General features: G+C 37.3%; 1 pseudogene; it reads right to left on the reverse strand.

The window, feature by feature from the left end:
* Positions 1–753: 753 nt before the first annotated feature.
* On the reverse strand, positions 754–1,685 carry LOC100769703 (annotated as a pseudogene).
* Between the last annotated feature and the right edge of the window lie 4,315 nt (positions 1,686–6,000).

Genomic DNA, 6,000 nt, shown 5'->3' on the forward strand with positions numbered 1-6,000 from the left:
TGTTGGATGTGTGTTTTGTTCCTTTGTTTTTGTTTCCTCTCTGGTCTTCTGGCCTGTGTGGCTTGGAGTTTTGAAGCAGGTTTAACCTGTGGCCGAGGAGGGAGTCTCAACCTCAGTTGGAGCCTTGATTTCTGGTGGCTATTGTGGCAGGGGTTCACCATCTGAGTTGGGGAAAATATACATGAGGCAGTATCAGCTTCTAGTTTTCTTTCCTTTATATTAAAGAAATAAATTGAATTGTCCCTGGTTATCAGTCAATTTCAGATTAAGATAGCATTTTGCAAATGACAATTATTCAAAACAATTCCAATAAATTTGTTTAGGGTCAAGACTAATCAGGAAAGATGACAAACATATGAAAGTAATAGTGGAAGCTAAGAGAAAAAAAATGACACAAAAATCAGTGTGGGAGAACCTTTAGGAAATATTAGAAGAAGCTGGGTTCTGGAGAGAATTCATCATTATCAATTGTCATAAATCCATTTCTTAAACTACTTTAACTGATACATCAGTCAACATTGAAATCAGGGTAAAATGATAAAATGTTGCAGCAACTTAAGAATGTAAGGAATGGAGATCATATTAGACAGTACCTCTTCCACTCTGCATTTCCAACATTGTTCATATGAGGTAAGAAGGAAGATGTACCCAGATATCAAAGACAATCCTACTTTTGTGTACTGAACAGTTATGTTGCATGCCCTTTCATGAGGAATGATATCTAACATAAAATATTAGCATCACTAAATGTTATTATATAAAATATGTAAAAATCTCAAGTGCTACCATTACAAAGAGTTTTTCCTTACTGTAGATCACTCTTCTCAGTGCCCCCTTCATGTCTCTGTTCCTCGGGCTGTAGCTGAAAGGGTTCAGCATGGGTGTCACCATAGAGTTATTAGCTTCTGGACATAAGTACAATCTAATAATTGTCCCATAGAACAGAGACACCGTAGATAGGTGGGAACCATTGGTAAAGACGACCTTGTGGATGCTCTGGGGAGAAGAAACTTTGAGAATGGAGGAGACAATCCTTGCACAGGACATAACAAAGAGTAGGAATGGTATAATAACAGAGAGTCCACTCATGATTAATATAATCAACTCATAACATAAATATTTGAGCAGGACAGCTTTAGGAGAGCAGATAGTTTACAGGAAAAGCAAAGAATCACATTGTTCTCACAAAAAGACAATCTAACCACGAGCAGGGTATGTTTCATGGCTAGGAATGTGGTCAGCATCCACAGTGGTATCAATACACAAGCACATTGGACTCGTGATGCTGGTGTAATAAATGGAGAAGCATATGGCCCCGTACCAGTCATAGGCCATGACCACAAGAAGGAAGCTCTCCATGTCTCCAAAACCATTAAAAAGTACATTTGTGTCAGACAACCTGCATAGGGAATGGATATGTCATGGCTCTGCATGTTCTGCAGCAATTTGGGTATTGTGACAGAGGAGAAGCAGAGGTCAGAGAAGGACAAGTTGCTGAGAAACAAGTACATGGGAGTATGGAGATGGGAGTCTAGTAGAATGGGGATGATGCTGATGAGATTTCCCAGGACAGTGGTGAGGTACATTGCCAGGAACAGGGCATAGAACAGGTTCTGGTGCTCTGGGGGGATGGGCAGGCCAAGGAGGAGGAACTGAGAGATGAGAGTTTGGTTGTTTTCAGTCATGATCTGCTTCCAATGAGTGTAAGGAAAAAAAAAAACTTCCTATTTTTTACTTCCAGTACTTAAGCTTGTATGGGATAATATTTAAGTTCCACTTCTTTGACTCATTTAGAAAGAATAATTTTTCTTTATTTTTCATATACTTAGGCCGAATATTTTTGCTTCACTATGGCTTAGAATATACCTAATCTTTTAACTTCTTCAGTTGTCTTGGTAGATGATGGCATTCTAGCCCTGTTGTTTATACTCTGCTGACACTCCACACCCATCTACATGTCTCAGTGAAAACAGACATTTTTCTGTGTCACCCGTGGTGTGTTGCATACTCAACATTGATTTATCTTGCTCTCATCAAAATCATTGTAATCTCTTTATCCCAATATGTTTTGTCATTAAAGCCATAATTGACTTTTCTTAATGTTGCTTTAGCATGTTCTACTATTCTAACATTGCCTACTCACTTCTTTTTTTTTTTGCCTACTCACTTCTAATTATATCTGATATGCAAAATGTGTTGCCATATCTCTTTCCTGCCTTCCTGCTTCTTCTAGGCAACTATTGTTCACCCCATTCTGTATTTTTTGTGATTTTTAAAATTATTTTGTACACCAATCGTTACAACTCTTTGAGCCCAAGGAAAACACACATACTTCAATTTGTTAGATTACCAATTAAATGTCAGATATAGCTGTCTCTCTAACCTACAGAAGTTACTAAATCATTGTTTTTTCTCATAGGTATCTAAGGCTCAATACATTCCAAGATAAATTTATTCCTCTTTCTCCCAAAATCTTGTTTCACAGTTCTCTTGATTGTCATAATATAATAAAACAAATTCAAGACACATTTTATGAGTTTTATTGTATTTTTTCTTTTTTTATATTGTCTTCCCGTTTAGCATAGCATATAGTCTTTCATCTTCCTTCTCTTGTTATCCAGGTTTCTAAAACCATATTCTTAGAAAGGGATGCCATCATTTCTTTCCTGAAATACTGAATTCAGAATTCAATTCCAACACATGTCCCATGTCTCAACACCATTTTCTTCAGTTTGTTTAACACACACTGCCAACCTGAGATGTAATTACAGTCCTCTCTTTCCTGGTTCATTCCTCAGATGGCCATCTTGTTTGTAAGGACAAAATTCCTATAACATACACAAATGAAGCTTGCTCATGTGACTTGTACCAATGTTTACAATATGGCCCTCACAGGGTACCTGCATTCTTCTTTTTCAACAATACTGTATTTCAAATTGAAGTTTGTGTCTCCATTCTTTCTTATTTGATGTTCTTTTTGTCCATTACATGTTCTCCTCTGTGGCAAGACTTGTCCCACTTATGTTTCCAAAACATGAAATGCTATATGCTGTACACAATTAGACCTGCTATCATGATCCCTCAGCATTTTCTACTCATCTCACAATTACCTATGTCCCTGCCTACTGGTTCACAGCTATTGTTGCCATAGTCATCACTTCGTGCCAGAAAGGCCATTCCTGTCCTCATCTCATAGCAAGGCCAGCTATTCCTGAACATGTCACAATGTCCATGAAGGTTTCCTGACTCTTCTGTAGTCTGAGACAAACAGTTTTTCAAAGTTAATGCATATGTGAATATCAAATCCAAATAATTTCTCTTCTTTAATTTCCCCAGAATATAAACTCTTTACACTTAACAGTTTAAAATGAAAATTTGATAGTTTATGATTAGTTTTACAAATGCAGTTGTGTCTTCATGGAAAGTTTTGGGGTGGGTAATATGCAATGCTCTTTTCAATAACACTAATGACTCAAAATGTTTGTGCTTCATTTCATATGACTCCACTGATAGTGATGCAGGAAAAGAAATACAATGAACATTTTATAAAGTAGAAGTTATTTTTATCCTTCTCTTGACTTCATCTTCAGATATCCATACCTAACTTGATAGTTATTACATGATCTGATTCTGGTATTGATTACAATTGTGGTCATGTCTATGTCATGTCTGGAAATGTCTATGAAAGTGTTTTACACTGTTAGTAACCTTTAAATCAGTAATAACATTATATCAGAGCACAGGAACTCTAATTGTTCACAATGTGACTAGTTTCATATGAGCAATTGGCAGAAGAATCAGAAAAAATGAAGTCTCCTTAGACACTGCCTCCAGACTGCCTTTGATTTGATACTGTACTCTTCCCAGGGACTCTGGTCTGCAGCTACTGGACTATTGAATTCCCAACTGTGTAGGTTGTATCTTTAGAAGAGTTCCTTGTCCTGTTCCATTTTTCTCAACTCTGTCTAATGAACCCCAGTGTATATCAGATCTGGCAAAGGAGTCAAGGAGAAGCAAAATACATGTGGAGACAGGGGCTGGGCATTTAGCTCAGTTGTACTGTAGCTCCCTAGCATTCCCAAGGCCCTGAGTTCCACCCTTACATGAAAATAATTGAAAATGGGTGACACACAGAGATGTGGGAAATCCTTCCATATCTGACTGAGTCTAACTCCTGGGGTCTCCATCCTGCTGATGGTCATTAGTGTAGCTGCACTAATAGTTTAACGCTTGGGTGCTATGTTTGGTGCCAATGAAAAGGGCAATATTGGTGAAATTGTGCACTTAGTTTCTTTGAATTATTCTTATTCTGTGGATGAGTGGAGCCCATGTCTTATGGAGGCTTTCACGAAGAGATTGCAAGGCAGAAGTTACCTGTGAAGCTTGCTGATGATGATCTAATGGACTTCACTTCTTCTACTGTTGAACTCACAATTATTGACCTGAACAGCAGATGACAATCTCTAATGGAAATCGTCCTACCAGTTAATGTACATGAAACTCACCTGGGATTCTCTGGAAACACTGAATATCATTATGAAGCTGATAATCAACTTTATAAATGGACACCCAGGTGATGTCAGTACTCTGGTCAAAGGGTTGAAGTAAAGAGCAAACTCTTTTTGATAGGAGATCTATTCAAAGTTTACTAATGTTCCAAAGCTAAGGACATACTAAAAGAAGGCTTTTGCCATACCCCAAAGAGCTATTATTAGGCTGAAATGCAAATAGACTTGCCTAGGAAGTAATTGTAATAACCCCATCATTACCAAAATGATTATTAATGTAAATGTGGAACAAGGCATTTCTACAGTATGACAAAGTGTTGCAAAGTATGGAAATGGCAAAGAATGTTATCATACCTGAAAACAGCCACTCATACTGTCATAAAACTGGAAATGCAAGATCCATAGGTTGGAGGACAGTAAAGTACCTCCTGCCAATTTATCAAGATGACTGAAAACATATTAAAGTCCATGTTTCTGACCCTGGTCACCTTTATTCCTTATAAACACAAGAAAGAGCAGCCTCTGCAGTCAATACATTCTTATGTGTCCCCTTTTAGCTGTCTCTGGACCCAGGGGTGCTGGACCCAGAGGAGTCCAGATCCTGTGTAATTACCCAGGACCTATTTAGGACCAATACTCTCAGGACTCTGAGATGGGGCTGAATAATCTTAGGGGAAGGAGGAAATGAAGAGAAAAATTGTAGGCTTACCCTTTGTTTGCCAGTTTATGGAGTGGTCAGTATTTATGTATGATCCATCTTAGATCTTTGAGTAGGCTAAGAGCAGGCTATTTGAAAACTGATAAAGTAATTTTAAATGCTTTGTGTTTAAAAAATTGGATTCTTTGTGTATATTATCAATTCGTATGGTTGCAATTGTTCACAGCATTCTTTTGTTACTCTCTAATTTTTCTTGGCATGTATAGTTTTCCTCCTCTTTCATTTCTCATTCTCGTGACTTATGCCCACTTTATTTTTTATCTTGGTTACTTGCTTTTCAAAAAATCATCACTGTATCTAAAGGACCAACTTTTGGCTTCATTGACTTCTTTTGGTATTTAGTTTTTAATTTCAACTGATTCTCTCTCTCTCTCTCTCTCTCTCTCTCTCTCTCTCTCTCTCTCTGTGCGTGTGTGTGTGTGTGTGTAATTTCTTTTCCTATGCATCCTTAGAGTTTAAGGCATTCCTCTTTTTTAGGTTCCTAATACAATTAGTCTTAGACTTGCCCTCTATCAAATGTTTTTATTCTGTGGCATAAATTTCCCTCTAACTTTTTGTTTACTGTATCTCCAACAATTATTGTTTTTTTTCTTTATCAAGGTCTAAGTATATTCAAGTCTTGCAAACTCAAAGTTTGTCTGAGGATAAGTTTCCCTTACAAATCAGGCACAATAACAGCTAGTGGAAACTAGCAACCATTGATTAAAATATGTTACCAAAATGAAAGCCATTCAATGGCTCTGTATTTCTCTCAAAAATATTTCAAGAGACATA

Source organism: Cricetulus griseus, chromosome 7 (genome assembly GCF_003668045.3).
Source record: "Cricetulus griseus strain 17A/GY chromosome 7, alternate assembly CriGri-PICRH-1.0, whole genome shotgun sequence".
NCBI lineage: Eukaryota > Metazoa > Chordata > Mammalia > Rodentia > Cricetidae > Cricetulus > Cricetulus griseus.